Raw genomic sequence first — 24,907 nt, 5'->3', positions numbered from 1 at the left:
GGGTAAACATCGGGTTACTAAGCGCGGCCCTGCGCTTAGTTACCCGATGTTTACCCTGGTTACCAGTGAAGACATCGCTGGATCGGTGTCACACACGCCGATCCAGCGATGTCTCCAGGGAGTCCAGCGACGAAATAAAGTTCTGGACTTTATTCAGCGACCAACGATCTCCCAGCAGGGGCCTGATCGTTGGTCGCTGTCACACATAACGATTTCATTAACGATATCGTTGCTACGTCACAAATAGCAACGATATCGTTAACAATATCGTTATGTGTGAAGGTACCTTAACTCTGTAGTCAGGGCCACAATATGCAGGGGGTCCACAGCTCGATCCCTGTGCTCCTATCTCATCCTCACGCACAACTGCCTCTTGCTAAGTGCTGACACCTGATAGGTCATCAACCAAGGCTGAAAACACAACTCTGATCAGGCACAATACACTTTCAAAAAGACAGCCATTCATAAAGGGGAAACATCATACTCCACAGGTGGGCTGCCAGTGTGTGATGGCAGGAATACTCCTCTCACATACAAGGCATATGTGAGCATTTTCAAGGAGCCATACCAATAACTCACAAGTCATCTAGTATTTCCTTTTTTGAGGAGAGAATTATAGTATTCAGTCTATAAAATGATTAATAATAATAATTAGGGTTGAGCGAAACGGATTGGAAAAATTCAGAAATCGCCGACTTTCAGCAAAGTCGAGTTTCATGAAACCTGACCCGATCCTAGTGTGGGATCGGCCATGAGGTCGGCGATCTTCGCGCCAAAGTCTTGTTTCGTATGACACTTTCAGCGCCATTTTCAGCCAATGAAGGAGGTCGCAGAGTGTGGGCAGCGTGATGACATAGGTCTCAGTCCCCACCATCTTAGAGAACGGCATGACAGTGATTGGCTTGCTTTCTGCGGCGTCACAGGGGCTATAAAGGGGCGTGCACTCCGACCGCCATCTTACTTCTGCCGATCTTAGCATAGGGAGAGGTTGCTGCAGCTGCATCAGAAGAAGGGATATAGTTAGGGAGGGAAGATTAACCCCGAAACTGCTTGTGCTGTAGCGATTTCCACTGTCCAACACCACCTTTTCCTTGCAGGGACAGTGGAGACTAGATTTCTGTGCATCAGCGCTGTAGCTTGTTAGGCTGCCTTATAAGGCTCCCTGATAGCTGCATTGCTGTTTGCACGCCGTTGTGCAAACCAACTGCTTTTTTAAAAGCAAAAATCCTGTTGCTCCTTTATGCACAGTTATCTTGTTTATTTGTCCACACTTTTGTGTGCAGCAGTCCTTTTTATTGCTTCCATACTTTTCCTGAGATCATTGTAGGGAGATTGAAATTGTACTACAGACCGCTGACAGGACAGGTCCTGCTGCATCGATTCAAAGTGACAGGAGACAGCATTTGTCCAGTATGGTTACGAACTACTTTTCCTCCCTTATCGATGTTCTCCCTCACAGGTCATTCCCCTTTGATTACTGGGCATCTAAAATAGACACCTGACCTGAATTGGCAGAATATGCATTACAGGAGCTCGCTTGCCCTGCTGCTAGTGTGCTCAGAAAGAGTATTCAGTGCTGCTGGTTCAATACTGACCGAAAAAAGGACACGTCTGGCTACCCAGAATGTTGATGATCTTACCTTCATTAAAATGAACCAATCATGGATTTCAAATTATTTTGCCCCACCTTCTCCTCCTGACACATAGCTTGCCTGAAAAATGTCTTGCTTTTGGCCTCCTCTTACTGACTTCTCCAATTCTGCCATTTGCAGCTGCTGAATGTCCACTATAGGCCATTTTTATACCTCCCTAAATGGGCTGACTCCCCCCACAGGGCCGTGGTCACCACCTGGCGCAAGCACCTGTGTGAGTGCCATTTGCCTGGACAGGTGGGTGCGCCCACTCTTGGGCGACTGCACTGGCACAGGGTCCCTCATAGTACAATGAAGTGTCTCTGACGATGGTGATGCACAACCAACGTCAGACACACCATCGTAATATGAGGGGCCCTGTGCCAGTACCGCCGCCCACGAGAGAGTGTTCCCCCCAGCTCGAACAGTGCTCTACCACTTGCAATACTTACCTCTCCCTGCTCCACCACTGTGTAGTCTGTGCTGTTAAATCCTTCAATGGCACTGTCAATACAAATTTGTTGAAATGATAGATGATAGTTAAAATATACAGGGGCCCTGGCCTCCATTTAGACCAGTTAATACTTTGCGCCTACTACCACTGTCTGCTACTCAGCAGAGGAGCCCACCCCAGTACCTAGCTATGCCGCCTGTTTAGTCCTGTTACCAATTTTGAACTGCATTTAGCCTACTCTAACCAAAAAGATACAAAGTATCAAAACACACCACTCAGAAGGTAGTATAAAAAGATAACAAATTTTATTGAGAATACATACATGCTAAAAAAGAGTAACAGCGATCAATACGTAATAAGAGGAAGGATGATAACCGAGTAAAGTGCACAAAAACCAGAGAATGAGGTAGAAAGTAACACAGGCTATGGGGATGAGATGGATATCCATAGTATACCAGCTTCATGATAACATGCATAAAGGGTTAACCATCTTAACCACGATCCAAAGTGCAAGTGCATAGAAACTTAGTAAAGTTATTGACCCATACCCATAAAATCCGCCTGTCCTCAGTCTCACAGAAAGCCCCGACGCGCGTTTCGCGATCTTGCTTTGTCAAGGGGAAAGAAGTTGTGCGTGTCATGTCTCTGTTAAGCCCCAGTTTATAATGCCCGCTTATTACTGCACCCGCCAATGCCGCATCGCGAATGGCACCGCCGCCCCCGGGTCCCAGGTGCATCAGTTTCCGGCACTCACAATCGGCGTGCGGGGAGGAAATCCTCCATGACGTCATATCCGCACAGCCGATGGTAGAGAGGCCTTCAACAAAATGGTGGTTCCCGGGCAGGGTGCGCATGCACGTCGCCATCTTGTTAGGGCCAGATTTCAACAATGTAGGGGAGCAGCTGAAAGAAACAGCCGATCATGCTGACATACATCACCCCGGATCCAAGCGGTAAGGAACGCATTATATACAGAGAAGAGCACAGTATACCACCACCGCAAAGGGGAACACAGTGCAATACGTTGAAAAATATACATTATATATCAAAAAAGGACACATCACAAGCAATAGGAGAAAACATAGCAAGAGAACAATGCCCTCATATCATCATAAAACGGTACACTTTTGTATTGGGGCCTACTAACTGTGTCTGCGCCACTCATTACAGTTGTCCTCCACTGAACAAAGCTATGCCGCCTGTTTAGTCCTGTTACCAATTTTGAACTGCATTTAGCCTACTTTATTATTTGGGCCTATATCTGTGTTTCCTCCTCATCCTGCCCATTGCCCAGCCACTGCTAGATGAGTCTGCTGATACATTGACCCAGACCACTACATTCCCCTTGCACTCTACACAGCCTGAATCTGACCCTGCTGAAAGTCAGGTTCCCCTTCCCGCATACTATACCACCTTACACGGGGACAAAGAGGAAGGTGCAGATGAAAGTGCAGGTTCCTTCATCAGGTGGGGGGCATACTCGTTGGCAACGTCACTGGCACAGGGCAACTCATAGTACGCAAAAGTGTCTCTGGCAGTGGGAGGCGCCACCTGCCCTCAAACACTGCCGTACTATGAGGGGCCCTGTGCCAGTGCCCAGTGCCAACAAGTGGGCCCCCCCCTGGTTGCTCAGGATCACAGCACTTGCAAAGTTGAAATACTTACCTCTCCCTGCTCCACCGCCGTGACGTATTCTGCATTTCCTGGGCCCACGAAAATCTTGATGCAGCCCTACCCCCCCACAACTTTAGCCAAGTGACCCCCTGTTTTCAATGCCTAACTATTATTATAAAGTAAATTAAGATTGACAAGCTTAAGAAATAAGAATTGATGTTTTAGGCATTAAAATGGGCACTCTAGGTGTTTTCCTGTCCTCCACTCACTGCCGACTTTGATTCCCCATTGACTTGCATTGGGTTTCGTGTTTCGGTCGGCCCCCGACTTTTTGAAATAATTGTCCGATTTCACCCGACCTGACTTTTGACAAAGTGGCGCAGGCACTTCCAGTCTATCCCACTGGTGTCACATACTCTTCATTTCAGAGTCCAGATCATCTCTCTCTTGTTTGCCAGGCTTCCGCTTCTGTCTTACCCACCATTTCATCTGTCTCAGCCCTTCGTCTTCATCCTGAATATGTCTCCATTCCTCATTGGTTCTCCCCAGAGACCGGGGTAATGCGCAAGCCTCCCTTCTTGACTGGGCCGCAACCACTGGGGGCTTAAACTTATGAAAGTCTGGGGTTTCCTCCTCTTCGAGTTGCTCATCGAGATCCCCCTTTGGAGTCTCCACAGTCACTCTTGACAGCCCATCAGCATTTGCGTTTTCGGTAGCAGAGTGATAACAGATGGTAAAGTCAAACTTGGCTAGGCGAGCCACCCACCGTTGTTCTAAGGCCCCCAATTTAGCATGCTCAAGGTGGGCCAGGGGATTATTGTCTGTTCGAACTTGAATCTTGGTCCCTGTCAGGAAGCCCACAAACTTCTCTGTCATGGCCTACACCTGGGCCAGGAGCTCTAACTAGAAGGAGCTGTAATTGTGAGGATTTCTTTCGCTGTCTCGCAGGGACCTTCTGGCATACCCAATGACTCTCTCTTGTCCATCCTGATCTGAGAAAGTACTGCACCAAGTCCATGAAGGCTACCATCTGTGTACAACAAGAACGGTTGATCGAAGTCTGCGTAGGCCAAAATCGGGGCTGAGGTAAGGGCATTTATAGCCTGGAAGACCTCATCTTGTCTCTGGGCCCAAGGGATGTACTTGGTCTTCGGTACTCCAGTGGTCCCTCTCAGCAGCTCATTGAGAGAACCCGCCACCTTCGCGAAGTCTTTAACAAACCGGCAGTAGTACCTTGCAAGCCCCAGAAAGGCTTGGAATTCTCTCACTGTTCGAGGGACTGGCCACTTCTGAATAGCAGCCACTTTTCTGGTGAGGGTAGAACTCCATCTTGTGACACTATGTGGCCCAGGTACTCGATCTCTCTCTTGAAAAGGTGGCACTTCTTTGGCTTCACCTTCAGGTTATGAGCCCGCAGTCTTCCGAGTACCTTTCCAAGCCAGGCAAGGTATTCTTCGAATGAGGCCGAAAACACAATGATGTCTTCCAGATAGATCAGGGTAGCCTCAAAATTTAAGTCTCCTAAACACTTTTCCATCAGCCGTTGAAACTTTCCCGGAGCATTGGAGAGCTCAAAGGGCATCCGGTTAAACTCGAACAGCCCCATAGGAAGGATGAAGGCGTTTTTTTCTTTGTCTTTCTCTGCCATGGCTACTTGCCAGTATCCGCTTGCTAGGTCCAAGGTGGAGAAGTACTTGGCTTTCCCCAACGCTTTCAAGGATTCCTCGATGCGGGGCAATGGATACGAGTCTCGAACAGTGCAGGCATTGAGTTTCCTGTAATCTACACAGAACCGGATTGTCCCATCCTTTTTCTTGACGAGCACCACCGGGGCTGCCCAAGGGCTATGCACCACTCCTGAATCCAGCATCTGCCTCAGTAATGTTTTCACCTCTTGATACATCTTGGGCGGGATCTGCCGGTATTGTTCTCGAATTGGACGGGCTTCTCCGGTTGGTATCTCATGCGTGATGGCTTCAGTACAGCCGAAATCCTCGGTGTGACGGGCGAATGCGGCCTGATTTTCCCACAGCATAGCTTCTATTGCTTGCACACACTCAGGGCCCAGAGCCTTCACATCCACTTCCATTTGATCAAGGATGACCCGTCCACTCCACTCTGGGGATGGCGTCTCTTTGGCCCCCGCAGCAACTGCTAGGGTCCACTTCACACCTTCTTTCGGTGATAATGACATCTTCTTCTGACTCACCACTTCACCCTTATGTAGGTACACCAGGGCCAGATCTGTCCTTCTTGGCAAGGTGACCTCCCCCAGGCCCACATTCAAAGCTCTTTTAGGGACATGTCCTCGCTGGACCACAGCTATCGTACGAGTGATCATGACTTCTTGGTCCACTCCTCCGCCTACCACAGGCTGAGCAATCACTTCCAACCTGTCAAGGTTGCGATGCGTCCCCACTGGAAGGTATACTATAGTTTCTCACTCAGGAGGCAGGACTACAGGTTCATTACCAGGAACCCTGATGACCCCTTCGGTCTTATAGGATGGCACACTCTTCTGCGTCCCACAGACGCGGATCAGTCGTTGAAGGGCTTCTTGAGTAGGCTTATGTGTATTAGCCTTCTTCCAATATCCAGGTCCCCATTTGGTAAACATAATCTGATCAAGTTCACGTAGGATATTCATTCCCAGTACAGCAAGCACATCTTCTTTGATAGGCTCAGGGACTAGCAGGATCCCTTTTCTCCCCACTTCTCGCCCACAGATTCGAGTATTCATCCACACGACCATTGTGACCGGGATCGGTTGTTGGTTGGCAACAAACAACCGGATCAATGTCTCTTTTTCTGGCTTGGCCAGGGCCTGAAAAATGCTGCTTGAAATACGTTTCTGGCATCGTCGTCACTTGTGACCTGGTATCTATAAGGCAATCCACTAGAACTCCCTCGAATTCAGCACATAGGATGGGACACCCAGCAATCAAGTGTTTGTTATGATATTGAGCGGTCTCTCTCCTCGCCTGCCCCACAGAGTGACGCACTACTGGTTGGTAGTTTAACAGCGGCTTTCACTGGCCTTGAGTATAGTTCCAACAGTCTCTAGCAAGATGCCCCCGTCCTCCACATTCCCAGCTTTGGATGCCTCCTCCTCACCGGGGGGCACCTCGAGCCTGTCCTCGTGCCTCCGATGCCTGACGGGAGGGGACTTGCTCCCACTGATCCCTTATCGGTCGGCCGAAGAGTGGTTGCATGAGTACGGTGGTTCAGACTGTTGTAGTTTCCCCACTCGTCATTCCATCTGGGTCAGTTTCTCTTGCACGTTGACAAGGGACCGCTGCAAGTCTTGCACCACCTGGAACAGCACCTCCTGATGGTTTGGATCCCTCTCTGGTATTGGCGCACTGGACTCGCATCACCCCAGACGCATAGCTCTCTTCTTTACTTCAGGCCACTGTTTCCGCCAGGATTTGACGAAAAGTAAGAGCCGGATCTGCCCAGACCCTTTCAGACAGTGCTCGCCTCAATGATGTGCTGTGCGGTCCCAGAATGAATTGCTCCTGGAGTATCCGCTCTTTAGAGCCCATGCCGCCAAATCCATCCACCTCCTTTCTCTGCACCTCCGCTAACACTTCTTGTAGAGCTGTTGCATACTGAGAAATTCCTTCTTCCCACTGCAGCCTAGAGAAGAAGGTGTCCGGCGCCAGCAGTCTTGCCTTAGATCTCTTCCAGGAACTTCACTTGCTCCTTCAGGGTACTGCAGGTGAGTTCTGGTTGTAGGCACACGTTACCAGGGGCTTCTCCCTCTAGGGAAGTTAAAGCAAGGTCTGCTTCGAGGTCTGGGCTGATGTTGTAAATCTTCAGGGTGCTTTGTAGCCGGGACACCCAGTCGGACAGTGGCATATTATTGCCATCAAACTTTGGTAGCACACTAAATATAGTGCCCATAGGTAGTTTCCTTGCAGGGGTTCCACCAATGCCCACAGCATCTCCATTAACATTAGCATTCCAGCCATTGCTGTCTGCTGTCTCCATCTTGGTGACAGTACCCTGCTCGCAGTGCCACTTGAAGCGATGGCCGGGGGACCACCACAGTGCAGGAAGACTACTGTACACAAGATGAGGTGCAAATAACAAAGGGTAGATTTATTGGAAAGCAAGGAATGAAGTGGATGAGGAAGATGCAAATGGGTATGCAATGGCAAAACATAATTTACAAGAGTTACCGTATATACTCGAGTATAAGCCGAGATTTTCAGCCCATTTTTTGGGGCTGAAAGTCCCCCTCTCGGCTTATACTCGAGTCATATACCGGGAGGTCAGCAGGGGAGGGGGAGCGGGGGCTGTCTAATTATACTTACCTGCTCCTGGCACGGTCCCTGCAGTCCCTGGCTTCCCCAGCGCTGCAGATTCTTCCTGTACTGAGTGGTCACATGGCACCGCTCATTACAGAAATGAATAGGCGGCTCCACCTCCCATAGGGGAGGAGCCGCATATTCATTGCTGTAAATGATCGGTAACTGTGACCGCTCAATTACAGGAAGAAGCTGCAGCGCCGGGGAAGCCAGGGACTGCATTGACCGCGCCAGGAGCAGGTAAGTATACGGGGAGCGCAGCGCTGCGCTATATTTACCTGCTCCTCATTCCGGTGCGGCTCCATCTGCAGCGTCCTCTAGCAGTGACGCTCAGGTTAGAGGGTGCGGTGACGTAGTCAGTGCGCGCCCTCTACTGAGCGTCAGTGCTGGAGACGGAGCCGCACAAGGAGCAGGTAAATATTGAAAGCGCTGGCAAGAGAGGTGAGTATGTGATTTTTTTTTTTATTGCAGCACCAGCAGCATTCTATATGGCACAGCTTTATAAGGAGCATCTATGGGGCCATAATCAATGGTGCAGAGCAATATATATGGGGCACAGCTTTATAAGGAGCATCTATGGGGCCATAATCAACGGTGCAGAGCATTCTATATGGGGCACAGCTTTATATGGGGCCATAATCAACAGTGCAGAGCAATATATATGGGGCACAGCTTTATATGGAGCATCTATGGGGCCATAATCAACGGTGCAGAGCAATATATATGGGGCACAGCTTTATAAGGAGCATCTATGGGGCCATAATCAACGGTGCAGAGCAATATATTTGGGGCACAGCTTTATAAGGAGCATCTATGGTGCCATAATCAATGGTGCAGAGCATTATATATATATGGCACAGCTTTCTATGGAGCATCTATGGGGCCATAATGAACAGTATAGAGCATTCCATATGGCACAGCTTTATGTGGAGCATCTATGGGGTCATAATGAACGGTGCAGAGCATTCTATATAGCACAGTTGTATATGGAGCATCTATGGGGCAATAATGAACGGTATGGAGCATCTATTTTTATTTTTTTAATTTACCAGTAGCTGCTGCATTTCCTACCCTAGGCTTATACTCGAGTCAATAAGTTTTCCCAGTTTTTTGTGGCAAAATTAGGGGGGTCGGCTTATACTCGGGTCGGTTTATACTCGAGTATATACGGTATATTCTTTAGCTTGTACGTAAAATAGTACGGTGCTCCAACTATTACAGAATCAACATGTCTCACACAAGCAAATGCAAACAATAAACAAATAATGATGCTACTGTATGTATAACCTCCCTGGCCTTTACTAAGCAGGCCACACGGCTCCCGTGTACTGACTATTGAAGCCTACACTAGGCCCTGACATGTGCACAAAAAAGGAACAAACTCACATTGATGTTGGGAACTCAGATCCAGTCCCCAGGGGCCCCCAACAGTCTAGTATGGTGGTGCGCACGGCTTTCTGCCAGCTCCGTGAAACGTACTCTTCTCCTTGCTTCTGGGTCCTGGAGATGCTCCTGGAAACTGTAAATCCCTTTCTCGGTATCTTCGTGGCTTCTCAAACTCACACAGAACAGCCACTCTCGCTGCACCCAGAAAAGTCTGTCAAATTTCACAAGTCCACTCTGATACAGGCTGTGGGTCCTCTCTTGCAGAAAAACAGCACAAAGTTCTCTCTGCAGAAGCTTCAGCTCACACACCCTGTTCAGGCTCCACCCCCACCCCCTCTGCACAGTCCAGTTCATTCACACAGTCTCTTGCAGGGGAGAAGCAGAACATTCCATCACACCAGACAAGGGGGTGCAGTCTCTTAAAGTGACAGCGTGTACCTTACTGTCCATAACAGCACCACCCTTTTACATTATAGTATTGGCTGTTTTGGATCACCCACCTTATAGACATGTTAGAACAATTCCTTCTGTTGGCTATCTAGCACTGGTTTCATCTTCTTTTGTTTAGCCAAGACTCACCACATGTGAAACATTTAGATATACCTACAGAAATAACCTATTTCTAGGAGACTACATACAAGAGTTAACAAGTATAGTATTGGCTTATTAACAATTATACAGGCACAGCCCGTATTGCTAGAAATAATCTTAATCAGCAAACCTAAAGTCAATAAAATGAAAACTCTTCTTGATTCCTATGTTATGTCTTCAGGTCTAAGCATCACATTACCGGTATAATCAAGGCACACGTGAATGTTTTCAGACCTGTCACTTCTTATAAATGTTCTGAGAAGGAGACTCTGGAGGCTGCATTCTGCTTGTAACATAATACCACCATGTACAATGCAATGTACAGTATATGCAGTGTAGGTGTAGGCAAGACTTCTTAATGCCTCGTCTCTCTTTAGCATGAGCAAACCTAACATCTATATTATATATGCTGGATCAAGGTTGATTGGAGTGATTACTGACAGGAAGCCAGAACTAATTTCTTCCCCAATAATAAATACATTATCTTACATATAGATAGTTTTTATTGAAACAAGAACTATTACATATTTAATACGTTATTAACAGTTTACCGATGTTGCAGGAGAAGTAATGCCTCAGCACCTCGCTCACTAGACAGCTCCTCCGTGCTTTGTTTCTCATGTTGAAGGGAAAAACAAGTCGCACCGCATTCAACATGCTTTATTAGATTTAATGCTGTTTTTTATGTTGGCTAAAATTATTACTGCACAAAATGAGCCTACAATTGTGTGCACGGAGTATTATAACTCCAAAAATGTGGGACGCTGTGCAAAATGCAAAGAAAACAAGAACACAATGATTACAGCCATATTTTCTTCACAACAGGACACAGGATAGAAGTTGAAAGTTATATTAGACATTTTTCCATTTTGTTTGAAAGACAAACCTCATTTAGAAATTGATGGAAGCAACACATCTCAAAATGGTTGGGACAGGGACATATCTACCATTGTTTAGCATTCTCTTCTCTTTTCACAACCATCACATGGGCTACAGGGAAATAACTACAATAGACTGAGGATGGGGGACATCCCTGTTTGGGTCATTGCCCCCTTACTGGGACACCACCCCCTTTAGGGACACCACCCCACTCTGGGGTACACCCCGTGGACTCCCCCACGGCACTCTCAGGCCTCAGTTTCCACAGTACACTTATGTCTCTCTGGGCTTGTACTGGCCCTTTAAGAGTTTATACGACCTGGACCACTGTCCTCTCATGACACCTCACCAGCTCTTGCTGGTGCTACCACAGCACCTGCTGCAGCCACAAACCGCCAGTACCTCCGGGTGCTGATCACAAGCCGCTGCTGTTGCAACTGCAGCTCCTGCTGCTGCAGAACCTCTTGCTGCACCTGCAGCTACTCTCCACAATGCTCTGCACGGCTCTATACTGCAGACTTTTTGGACCCACCGATCCATAGCAAGACTTCGTAACCCTGCTGAGTTACAGCCAGACGCTTGTAAGCTTCGTGGATCCGCCAATCCACAGCAAACTTCATAACCCCGCCGAGTTACAGGAGTCTAGCACCATATGTCAGATAGCACTACCTGAGTGGGTTGGGGGACACTCGCTTGGCAACGGGATTAAAGCATTAAGGCACGGTTTCTCACATAAACAGTCTATTTGGTTTATTAACTCCGCATAAACCACATAACATAAAGTCCATTTCATTACATCCACAAACATATCATGACCACCAGTCTGTTCATGTAGCAGGTAAACCTCTCTGCCTTATATTACAATTGCTCTTTTCTGGGGTTACGTTCCAGGAGCTCTGCTCCTCACGCTGATGTCTTGTCAGTCCTGGCTTCGCCAACACAGAAGCCGTCCCAGGCTCTGTAGGTACATGGCCTCTCCATGCGCTCTTCAGGATGTCCGTCCCCAGCTGGGACCGTCCAACACACAGGCCACTCAGTGCCAAAGCCCCACCACGTGATTTTCAGGGAGATATCACGCCCAACACATAGGCTTCCAGCACCTCGCACATGGACCAAACAGATCCATATACTCTCAACCATGTGACCACAGCATGGTCACATTATGTACCTCTAACCACCCCCATAGGTGGGAGGTGTGTGTGGTTAGTGTGTTCCACCCAGCTCTCCGGCCAACCCTGCAAGCCTCTCTTTATCTATGCAAATACTTGTGGGACTACAGGTCCCAGAACAACAATACTACAGACTTACAGCGCAGACTCCCTCTGCGACACATACCAGCCATTTACAATCATGCCGGACACTGTTTCATTATCACCATTACAGATACGCCTTCATGCGTATCCTGAGGAGCACATACAGCGCCCCCTGGCTGTAACATTGGTCACTGCATCACAGCCAACAGATCACGAGCATCCAATATTGATTGTCATCCTGTTCCCTTGTGCACATTGATTTCTCCAAAATAGATGCATCTTTTTATATTATGTACTGTAGATTGTGGGATCTTTTTCTGAAATTGTTTAACAATTTTTACATGCAGTTGTTCAGAGATGAGTCAACCTCTGACCATCTTTTCTTTTGAGAGACTGTGCCTCTCTAACATGCTCCTTTTCAACACAATCATGTAGTTGAAAATTTACACTCCAGCTGTTTTTCATTAGTACCACTCACTTTTCCAACCAGTCGTTAACAGTGTCCCAACTTTTTTTGCAATTTTAAAATGGGTAAAAAAAAAAATAATTAAATGAAAAAATGTCTATATGCATTCTTGTTTCCTTTTACACCAAGTCCCAACTTTTTTGGAACTAGAGTTGAATAATTATTTACCCCAAGACTTGCGTACTTGCCTTGGTATTATATGTATGATGCTCATGCACCTGGAAACAGAATGCAAATAAAACAAGCTTACTATGTATGCAGGAGAAGCAGTACTCAGCAGTGCACACAATTAGAATGGTGTGACTACTGAGGTCAATGACTTCACCCAGATGACTCGCTAAGAGTATTTACAATACATATGTGCACACGATGCAGATTTAGTGCAGAACTGCAGCAGATTTTTCTGCAGCAGAAACGCTGCAGAACTGCACTGTGATTTAGGCTATATTCACACGTTGCGGTTTTTTCCGCGGAACCGCAGCGATTTTGCCGCTGCGGGTCCGCTGCAGTTTCCACAGCGTTTACATTTACATGTAAACCTATGGAAACCGCAAACCGCTGTGCACATGCTGCGGGAAAAACCGCGCAGAAACGCAGCGGTTTTCATTCCGCAGCATGTCACTTCTTTTTGCGGAACTGCAGCGGTTCTGCACCCATAGACCTCCATTGTGAGGGTCAAACCCGCAGAAAAACCCGCAGATGAAAAAATATCTGCGGGTTTTCTGCGGTTTTGTGGTGCAGAAACCGCTACAGCCGGAAGTGCGGGGAAGCAGGAGGAAGTGCGTGGGCGGAAGTGCGTGGGCGGAGTGTGGCTGTCATGATGGAGGCATATCGTCGCATGGGGATCGATGTCGGTCGCTTGATCGATTTGGTATGTATGTGTATATGTGTGTCCCCATGCGACGATAGTGCCACCCAATTGTGTTAAATCACCGTATGGGACTACTACTCCCATCCGATATTAGGATGGGAGAGTTGTCCCTGTGTCCGGCGACTTTAGCACAATTGTACGGTAAAACAAAACACATCACACATCACACACAATACACACACAATAAACGTGACATACATGACACACAGTACATAAAACATAGAGTATATACTCACCAACACCACACTTGTAGGCGAAGCCCTCGTCCATAGAAAAAAATCCCAAAAAAATAAACCAAATTCATACTCCCTGTCCGCAGAATCCAAAACCGAGTGTCCCACGACGATCTCCTGCTCTCCGGCGATACACTGCCAGGAGCGAAGCTCCTAGCAGTGTATCGCGTACTGTCCCGGAGCTCAATGGCGCCGGCTTCTCGGTTAACGGCAGTACAGCTGCGTTGAACTTTCCCACGCAGCACTGCCGTTAAGCGAGAGTGCCGGGGTCAATGACCGCCGGTAAACTCGCTCGCGCATGCGCAGTGACACACCGACAGGAACTATGGCTCCTGTCAGTGTGTTGCTGCAGCCATGGAGAGCAGACACATCTCTGGATGTGTCTGTTCTCCATGGAAGATCTTCGTGGGACCCTCGATGGATTTCTGCGGACAGGGCCAGGGAGTATGAATTTGTTTTTTTATTTTGCCTTTTTTTCAGGTCGAGGGTCTTCAGGATGGATTAAGCGTACAATAAAAAATGGTCAAAAAGTGGGTGTCTTTATTTCATTAAAATATTTTTTTCTAGTCTTTGTGTTTTTTTTTTAACCCTTTCATTGGCTTAATAATGGATAGGCGTCTCATTGACGCCTCTCCATTATTAACCGGGCTTAATGCCACCTTACAATAGCAAGGTGGCATTAACCCCTCATTACCCCATATCCCACCGCTACACGGGAGTGGGAAGAGAGGGGCTAAGTGCCGGAATTGGCGCATCTTTTTGATGCGCCTTTTCCGGGGCGGCTGCGGGCTTATATTTGTAGCCAGGGGGGGGCAAATATCCATGGCCCCTTTCCTAGGCTATGAATATAAGCCCACGGCTGTCTGCGTAGCCTTTCTGGCCTAAAAATATAGGGGGACCCCAACACTTTTTTTTTTCGGGGCCCCCTATATTTTAGTGCCAGAAAGGCTACGCAGACAGCTGTGGGTTAATTTTCATAGCCTGAGAACAGCCATGGGTATTTTAACCCCTTCCCGGGCCTCAAATATTGGCCCACGGCTGTCTGCCTAGCCTTTCTGGCCTAAAAATATAGGGGGACCCCAAAACTTTTTTTTTTCGGGGCCCCCTATATTTTAGTGCCAGAAAGGCTACGCAGACAGCTGTGGGTTAATATTCATAGCCTGAGAACAGCCATGGGTATTTTAACCCCTTCCCGGGCCTCAAATATTGGCCCACGGCTGTCTGCCTAGCCTTTCTGGCCTAAAAATATAGGGGGACCCTATGTATTTTTTTTAGGGGGTCCACATATATTATAGTAACCCTTTAATAGGATTAATAATGGATAGGCGTCTTATTGACGCCTCTCCATTATTAACCGTGCTTAATGCCACCTTACAATAGCAACCCTATCATTAACCCTAGGATCCCTTTAGGGTTAGGGTTAGGATCCCTTTAGGGTTAGGGGTAGGGTTAGGGTCCCTTTAGGGTTAGGGGTAGGGTTAGGATCCCTTTAGGGGTAGGGTTAGGGGTAGGATCCCTTTAGGGTTAGGGTTAGGATCCCTTTAGGGTTAGGGGTAGGGTTAGGATCCCTTTAGGGTTAGGGGTAGGGTTAGGATCCCTTTAGGGGTAGGGGTAGGGTTAGGATCCCTTTAGGGGTAGGGTTAGGGGTAGGATCCCTTTAGGGTTAGGGTTAGGATCCCTTTAGGGTTAGGGGTAGGGTTAGGATCCCTTTAGGGGTAGGGTTAGGATCCCTTTAGGGGTAGGATCCCTTTAGGGTTAGGGTTAGGATCCCTTTAGGGTTAGGGGTAGGGTTAGGATCCCTTTAGGGGTAGGATCCCTGTAGGGTTAGGGTGCCCACGGCTGTCTGCCTAGCCTTTCAGACCTAAAAATATAGGGGGACCCTACGTATTTTTATTTTGGAGGGATCCGTGTGATGTCCGTGTGTCTGCTTTTGTGTCTGTGTCCTTGCATTGCAACAATTTTTTCAATGTTAACACTATGACAGAAAAAATGCACACGGATGGCACACAGACAACATCCGTGTGCGGTCCGTGTTTACATGGACCCATTGACTTTAATGGGTCCATGTAATCCGTGCGCTCCCATAAACACTGACATGTCTCCGTGTTTTGAAAATGGACACACGGTCCTTGAAAACACGCTGACATGTGCAGAGACACATTGATTTTAATGTGTCTACGTGAGTCAGTGTCTCAGGTACGTGAGGAAACTGTCACCTCACATACCGGAGCCACTGACGTGTGAAACTGACAGAATTTGGTGTTTGCCTTGTTTGTTTGACTTTGGGTTAGGGTAGGGGTGATGTTAATATATATCAAAATTTTTACACATTTGTGCTTTAAGGAAACCTCTTAACTCCAACATGGAAGTAGAGCTAAGCCCACCGGCATCAGGGGCTTATCTACCCATTCTGGTATACTGTAGATAAGCCCCCGATGTATCCTCAAAGATGATTAAAAGAGGTTAGATTATACTCACCCAGGGTCGGTACCGGTCCAATGAGCGTGGCGGTCTGGTACAGCCCCTCCCATCTTGTTATGATGACGTCCTCTTGTATTCACGCTGCGGCTTATCTCCCTGGTGAGGACACAGCAACGTACTGCAGTAATGCAACGTACTGCCCTCAACAGGGCAGACAAAGTACGCCTGCGCTGGAGCCGCAGTGTGAATACAAGAGGACGTCATCACAAGATGGGAGACGCTGGACCGGACCGCAACGCCCATCAGTCCGTTACCGCCCCTGTGTCAGTATAATCTAACCTGTTTTGATCATCTTTGAGGAAACATCGAGGGCTTATCTACAGTTCCCATTTTGGGGGTGACAGGTTCCCTTTTAGATTAATTATCATTTGGATATAGTATGTAATGACACTATTCTATTCATTGTAGGTTCGCGATATACCTTGTTTATGGGATGCCGCAGATGTGTCCTACAAGGATAAATATTTCCGAGACCATTGCTGGACCAAGATTGTGAGGGACCTGTATCCGGAGTGGGATTCCCTGTCCATTAAAAACCAATTGGAAATTGGTAATTATATTGTTACCAATTATTAGAGTTTATGATAAATTTACTTTGACAATATATATATATATATTTTTTTTTTTCTTAGAAAAAAATGTCAAGCAGAGATGGAGGTCAGTTCGGGACCGGTTCAACAAATTCATAAGTACATGTGACCGGAGTGGATCTTCACCAAGTCGAATAACCTTTCCCTTTTACGATGAGCTGCAGTTCCTGCTCACAAGCCGGACTTTGCGGAGGTAGGTTATAAACCACTAATATATATGTAGCCTCATCAATGTTGCCATGTGGTGTAGCACAGTTGACTGCGTATTGAATGCTGTGTCCTGCCGCAGCGTTCAATACACAGCATCCAGATGTTATACCATAGTGAAGAGAGCATTTTCCAAAATCCTGTCTGCGCTATGATTCCAAAGATGGAGTTGTGATAGCTATGGCTCCACACCATGTCTATTTATCTTGTGTTGGCACTTTGACTGCGCAAGATAACTAGCACATTGTTTGGATAGCATGTGGTGATAACGCATGTGTTAAATCAAAACATGCATTATCAGCACACATGCCAAAAAATGAACAGCGTTTTGGAGTAAGCGGCCTTTATGCTGTTCCTAAAATGTTGCTCCTCTGCAGCGGTCATGATTAATAACTTTTTTCCTTTTCTCACACAGGACTGAGGGAAACCTTTCCAACCCGCCTCCTGTGGATGACCACTCCGAAGATGGAGCAGGCACTGATGGAGCAGGCACTTCCTCGGGAGCGGGAGGGACAATTTTTCCATCTCTTACCACAGCTTCTGCTGAAGCCGCATGTCCAGCAGCTGCTGCAGGCACATCAACTGCAGCAGCTGTTGGATCATCTGGTTCGTCAGAAGCTGTGGTAACAGAGAAGAGAGCTCCCTATCCGGTGGCAGGAGAGTCCATTAAAAAAAAAAAAAAAAAAAATGAGGATAAAACTGAGAAGATGGCCAGTGACACACTTGATTTACTGAAACAATCCTCAAGTGAGGACCAGTGTGACTTTTTTGCATTGACCATTGCCCGAAAGGCACGCTCACTGCCACCGGATAGGCAGTCTCTCTTCATGTCTCTGTGCCAAACATCCCTCACCGCTCTGGAGGACCCTGCTCCAATTGAGTCATACGAGAATGTTTTGACGGGGGTTTTCGGACTCTTTCGCCCACGACCGAAATCCAGTGAACCGCACTATAGAGTGTCTTCCTACACCCAACCGGCACAGAATTTTTCTGGAGGAGGAAACACAAGCCTGGGACCATCAGCAAGTCAATCTTTCATGACTGACACAAGTAGCTCATATGGGTGTTCCCAGGAATACACCTACTTGCATTAAGATGCAATTGTTTTTGAAAAAGTTAGTTCAGTTTTTCACATTGAAAAAATTTTTCTCAAGTGTTTGGAAAAATTTAGTTGCTTGTTAAATAAATTAATGTTGATCAAATGTCATCTCTGATTTTTAGATACTTTACATACTTAGCTGACAGGTGTACGGTGTCATGGCTATATGGGGGCTGGACTATGGGATGGACATAGTGTGATGGCTGTATGCGCACTGGACAATGGGATGGAGAATAATTCTTAGTTAAGAATTTTATATATACAATACTTATTCAATCCAAAAACAACCAAATTAAAATAAGAATTTTTTTATTAACCATAAATAAAAATTACAATTTATTTTGTTCCCCAAAAAAATACAACAAACAAAATTGAATATCGATGTTGATTTTGATTAATAGGGATCTTGACATCTTCTATCTTTTGGTATAGATCTTCCCATCTTGGTCAGTCAATGTTCTTCCATCCTTCTCTGCTGCTCAGGCTGCCCAACACCAGCACAGGAGTATTGCCAGTGCACGGCACCTTCTGGACTCATGAAGTAGTCAGTGAAGGATTCTCTCACACGCACACCCGAGTTGGACGGCCTTCCCAGACCCACGTTGACCACTGGATTAAATATTGGCTGCTGGTACTCCACATCTACGTCAGTGTTGTACTCACGAGCATAGTTGTGGAGTACACAGCAAGCCTTAATCACAGCATCAACGGTGTCTGTGTCCAACTGGATGGGTGTGTGAAAGATCCTCCACTGACTAGTCATGATCCCAAAGGTGCATTCCACATATCTGCGTGCACGACTCAGCCGATAATTAAAAATCCTTCGCCGGGCATTCAGTCCCCTTCGTGGGTATGGGCGCAGCAGGGTTGTCGTTGAGGGAAACGCCTCATCCGATACCATCACAAAGGGTACTGGATGTGTGGAACCCGGCAAAGGTCTTGGGGCTGGGAGCGTTCCGCCATCTTGAAGAATTTGCATCCCAATCTGTGACGTTCGCAACACCCGAGAATCCCCAGTACTACCATAGGCACCAACGTCAATGGCAACAAATTTGTAATGTGCATCAGCCACCGCCATCAGGACCACTGAAAAATACTTCTTATAATTAAAGAAGCGTGATCCTGATCGTGGTGGCTGCTGAACCCTTACATGTTTACCATCGACTGCACCTATGCAGTTTGGGAAATTGGCCACAGACTGAAAGCCTGCTGCAACCTGCAGCCAAGTCTCCTCGGTAGGGGAAGGCATCACCATGGGCTGCAACTTCTGCCAGATGACGGTACATGTGCACCTCACAATGTTAGAGATGGTGGATTTACCAACCCTAAATTGGAGGTGCAGGGATGTATAGCTCTCTCCTGTGGCCAAAAATCTGCAAAGAAACAAAAATGAATATTAGAAATGTCACACAAAAATACAATAAAACATGTCAGCAGTTATGGGCGCTATAATATGTGTTCAGCCCCTTTCATGTTTTATCTAAAGTATTCTATAATGCTGCCCTTAGTAACACGGCACAACACAAGGGTATCAATAAATAAACCACCAGTCACATCAGAAGGGACTTGCAGGTCCGTGTCCAGCCACTCCAATGTTTAGCCAACGACACCACCCTCCTACTTCCTTCAACGCACTAATCCGGCCTGTTGAGGGCAGAAGTAAGTCCTGCAGTGAGCGAAGGCAAGAAAAGGAGACAGGCCCAGCGCATGCACATCTGCGCACTTTGCTCTATCCTCATCAGGACCAGAAAGTACATCTGCGCAGAAGAGAGGTATCGCAAGAAGGGAGGCGCACAAACTGGACACAGCAAGATGGGATAACATTACAAAACACACACACGGGTATGATGTATCTCCACTGACCCAGGGCCCAAATTATAGAATTCTGTAGATAAGGCATAAAATACAGTGGGCACATCTGGTAGCACACAAAAATGTTTACATTTTCCTGGCGTGTTATAAACATGATATTTCCGGTAAAGCATTTGCCCGTAAAGTATTTGCCCGTAAAGCAGAGCACAGTGGTGATGTCACCGCTCTGCTTTCCGTCCAGCGCACTTACTGCAGGGAAGCTGACGCTGCGGGACGCGACAGGAATGGATTTTTTTTTTTTTTTACAATTATACAATGGTAACCAGGGTAAACATCGGGTTACTAAGCATGGCCCTGCGCTTAGTAACCCGATGTTTACCCTGGTTACTCGGGGACTTCGGCATCATTGGTCACTGGAGAGCTGTCTGTGTGACAGCTCTCCAACGACCACACAGCGACGCTGCAGCGATGGACATCGTTGTCTAGATCGCTGCAGCGTCGCTAAATGTGACGGTACCTTTATTAGTTTGTCAGTGTCTCCGAGACATGTGAAAACTTTCATCACACATACCGGACACACGGACATGTGAAAGAGCCCTAATAACATTCAACCCAAAAATTATTTACTTACCGCAAAGTGATGAGCAGCCTTTCCTCAGCAGAGATGGCCTTCCTCATAAAAGTGTCTTGCAGTGTGAGATGGGGGGAAACTATTGCCAGAAGTCGGTCAAACGCCAGGATTGGCAGACGGCAAAATGAAACGAACTTTTCCGGGTATCTGAAAATGTAAAAAAAAAAAAAAAATTGTTACATAACATATCATAACATTTGTGGAAAAACATTACTTTGTATTTTCATGAATTTCTACTTCCGCAAATCATTATAAAGCACATAAAAGTGGCCTTTTTGTGTACGTTCTGCAACAAGCGGGTGCACCCACAGTCTTTTCCGTCTTCTCTCCTGCTGCTGCCTCTAAAATAAAAAAAAATACATTTTTTTTACAACACAACACTGTGAAAATTAAGAAAAATCAAGATGTCAGTAAAGCGCTGTAGAATATGTTTAGCGTAAAAAAAAAAAAAATGTACTTCAGCTTACCTGCTGTCTATGCATATTCAAGATTTGCAGCAGCAACCCCAGCATAAGTATCCGGTGCGGCCTGCGGACGTGTACCTGCGGCATATTGTGGTAACTTCCACTCATGTTTGCACAAAATGGAGGATGAAAGAAGAAGGGGATGGACAAGGAAATGACATCATTATTTTTTTTTTTTTGTAACTGAAGTTTGTCAAGTTTCCAGAGCTTTATTTAGGTAAAAAACGCAGACAATCTGCACTAAAAAACGCACTGAAAAACGCACCAAAAACGCACCAAAAACGCACCAAAAACGCACCTGCGTTTTCTGCCATGAGCTGCAGATTTTACTGCAGAAAAAAAAGCTGGAAAATCTGCAATGTGTGCACATAGCCTTACAGTACAATGTAAATCAATGTGAAAAAAAAGCTGTGCGCATGGTGCAGAAAAATCTGCGCAGAAACGCTGCAGATTTCAAAGAAGTGCATGTCACTTCTTTTGTGCAGTTCTGCAGCGTTTCTGCACCCCTCCATAATAGAAATCCATTGGTAAAATCTGCACAAAAAACGTATAAAAAACGCATAAAAAACGCACAAAAACGCACAAAAAACGCACCTGCGGATTCTGCCAGGAGATGCAGATTTAGTTCAGATTTTATGCAGAAAATTCTGCACCAAATCTGCATCGTGTGCACACAGCCTAATAGGTTTATTTTCTGCAGTAATCACTATCACTATATAACTAAAACCATACTAGTGCAGCTTTTAAAAAGCCATATAATGTTGTGTTGGTCCTGATTTATAGTCCAAAATTGCAATGGTGAAGCAGAGCTGTTCCTCATAACAACTTAGATTTCAGATTTTGGTTGATTAATAGAGATGCGAATTGACCGCAGAGGAATGATTTCAAGCTGAATTTCCAGAAATTTGCGGTTTCAAGCAAATTAGACCATTTTGAGATTTCATTCACAAGTTGCAAATAAACCTCAAAAACATTTCTGGCACCATTTCCCATGCTGCGGAAACATCAAATGCCCTGCGGCTATGACATCAGATTATCATACCTTGTATAGTGGTGAGCAGCACTGGGACCATCACTGATCAGCGGTTCCCAGCGGAGCACAGTTTGTACCAGGGTTGTGGATTTGGACTCCATTTTGGTGGAGTCAGAGTCCGTATGAAATGGCACAACTAGGACTCCTAAAATATATAATAAATTGGGTGCAGTAGTACAATGTAGGATGTGCTGTAAATGTTTTAGTGAAGTTATGAAATGTCCTGTAAATGTATGTTCTGTTCTTGATCTAAGGATCTGGGCTTTTAGTTGAGATGAATCTGTGCTGCATTTTATGTATATGCTCAGTAGTGAGTCATGTATGGGATAGTCGGGGAAATTGAGGAGTCACAGTTGGAGGTTTAGCTTTCCGACTCCACAGCCCTGACTTGTACGGCAGAGTCCTTTTCCATTTCCAGAATCACTGGGTAAGTCTCTCTCTTCTGTATAGGGTAAGTTCTTATGGTCAGAGAGATTCTCTATCCTGTCCCCAATGTGTATTTTCCATGCAATTACAAGCTTTCCAGTATTGAAATTCCTGTGAATTTATTCACGGCTAGTAAAATATTTAGTGGAAATTTGATGAAGTTGGTGAATTAGAATTTTGAAGGACCCGTTGTAAGGGGTCGAGTTCCCGCTTCTGCACAGGGAGTATCTTGGGCCGTTTCTGCTGCAGTCTCCCATTCTTCTCCTGCCACAGTGGAACCTGCTCAGCGGAGACGTCGGTCCTTGCGTCTGGCTCAGTCTCACTCTTTGCTTAGGCTTGCTGTTGCTTCTCCAGCTTTTGCCATTAAAGCCAGTGCTGGGCAGCGGCGAGCGGACGCTTTTGGCACTAAGTCCTGCTTTTTCCCTTCTGAGCATGCCCAGGGTGAGATCTCTCGTTGGAGATCGAGGGTCACATGCTCAGATGCTGCAGCGGTTCCCATTGGTCCTCCTGGAAGGTCCTGAAGGTGCTAAATTTCTGTGGCAGCTTCCCATTGGTCCTTTTTTGGAAGGTTCTATACGTGCTGCAGCTATATAAGCTTCACATGACCGCACGGCCATGCGCTAGTGTACAATTGTATACGTGTGTATGTGGATGAGTGCAAGTCGTCCTTTAAATAACCCACCCTATTGAATGACTGCTCGCGTAAGGTGTATGGCTGCTATCTAGTGCCCGACTATCCTCACAACGTGTTACACACGAATCAGCGTCCATTGCTGTGACTGCCAGTGCGGCGCCAGTAGTGCGCTTCCTAACCCACGTCCGGGTGCTTGGTGGTGTCTGCCAGCACGGCACAGTTCGCACTTCGGTGCTCTAAAATTATTTCTATTTGTTACCTAATACACCCAGTTGCGGTGTTGTGCGCAATTAGTCTGAACGGACTTCAACCCCGAGTCTTGGGACTGAGTTCGGTGACTCTTAGCTTGCACTCTTTAGTGCGGTATTGCGGTCCTGTGGCTTAACAGGGTTCGCTTCCACCGCCATATAGCGCTGCCATTTACTAGCAGCAGGTTTTCACCTGCGCGGTGGACCCCGGACTGCGAACGCACCTAATATTATTTCACCTTATACTTGGTGCATTCCGCCAGTCCTAACACCCGCTCACCTCTATTGATGACTTTAAGCAATAATTAGTGATGAGCGAATATACTCGTTACTCGAGATTTCCCGAGCACGCTCAGGTGTCCTCCGAGTATTTTTTAGTGCTCGGAGATTTAGTTTTCTTCGCCGCAGCTGAATGATTTACAGCTACTAGCCTGCTTGATTACATGTGGGGATTCCCTAGCAACCAGGCAACCCCACATGTACTCAGCCTGGCTAGTAGCTGTAAATCATTCAGCTGCGGCGAATAAAACTAAATCTCCGAGTACTAAAAAATACTCGCAGGACCCCCGAGCATGCTCGGGAAATCTCAAGTAATGAGAATATTCGCTCATCACTAGCAATAATTCTAAAATAAAATTAAAAAATGCACTATGTCTGATAGTTGGCTAAACACACAATTTTTGTACAATCAGCAGACTATAGCTGAATGGTACTTGTCCACTAAAAAAGGGACTAGATATAATGGTTTTTAAAATTTGCTGATCCCGTGTTGCTTTTTAACTTCTTAATTCTTCAAGCGCCACCTCTGTGCTCTGTGTCTGCTCCCTGGACTGTGAGAGGAGTGCAGAGACATCTGAAGGGAGAACTAATTTCAGCACCTCTCAGAGGACAGCTCCTTCCTTAGTACCTTTACTCTTATTGCTGGGCTGAAAGATGGTCTAAAACTCTTTTAAATTGGCTTTAAATATGAACTATTATTATATGTAAGCAGCAATTTCAGTCTGGGGAACATCTAAATCGAGTGGTATTTAATTAGATTGCTAGCAAGAAGTTAAAAAGTGCTGCTCACAATCACTACTTTATATCCAGTATATTAATTTCTGGACGGAAATTAAACAGTTAACATCAGGTAACCAAGACAATGCTCCTTCCCTGTAAAAAACAACCCAGAAAAAAGGGCTCAAAAGACAATACCATGGGGACAAAGCAAGACAATATGAGCTCCCTTTAGTTATGTGTTAAAAAATGTTCCTGTGCTGAGATAATCTTATAACTGTCCCCCTGCTGTGTACTGTGTAATGGTGGTGTCCACCCATGCAGAGCTGCTTCAGTTTATGGTCGGCACATACAACTGCTCCTGGCAAGGGGTGAAGAAAAAGTAATTTATGATAAGGCTACAGCAGCTACTTTCTAAGGTAGAAAAATGTCTGTTTGTTTTATCATAGGAGTGAGTGTTTATGCTGCATCAACAGTCCTGTGAGCTCATTATAAATCAAGCCAGTGACAAACAGGTGCATCTCACAAAATTAGAATATCATCAATATGGTCAAAGTTCATTTTAATCAACAGATCTTGGAATAATAAATATCAC

General features: G+C 46.3%; 2 long non-coding RNA genes across 2 annotated transcripts; one reads left to right on the top strand and one right to left on the bottom strand.

Annotated features, from left to right (window-relative positions):
* Positions 1 to 16,598: 16,598 nt before the first annotated feature.
* LOC138667248 (uncharacterized) lies at positions 16,599 to 17,668 on the top strand. Its single transcript, XR_011318670.1, has 3 exons — positions 16,599 to 16,722; positions 16,805 to 16,955; positions 17,385 to 17,668. It is a non-coding gene; the product is annotated as an uncharacterized lncRNA (long non-coding RNA).
* Positions 17,669 to 20,533: 2,865 nt separating this feature from the next.
* Positions 20,534 to 21,245, bottom strand: LOC138667247 (uncharacterized). Its single transcript, XR_011318669.1, has 3 exons — positions 20,979 to 21,245; positions 20,749 to 20,852; positions 20,534 to 20,658 (listed from the first exon to the last, which is right to left on the bottom strand). It is a non-coding gene; the product is annotated as an uncharacterized lncRNA (long non-coding RNA).
* Between the last annotated feature and the right edge of the window lie 3,662 nt (positions 21,246 to 24,907).

The sequence above is a fragment of the Ranitomeya imitator genome, chromosome 2 (genome assembly GCF_032444005.1).
Source record: "Ranitomeya imitator isolate aRanImi1 chromosome 2, aRanImi1.pri, whole genome shotgun sequence".
Taxonomy (NCBI): Eukaryota; Metazoa; Chordata; class Amphibia; order Anura; family Dendrobatidae; genus Ranitomeya; species Ranitomeya imitator.
This window is presented reverse-complemented; position numbering and strand designations above follow the sequence as displayed.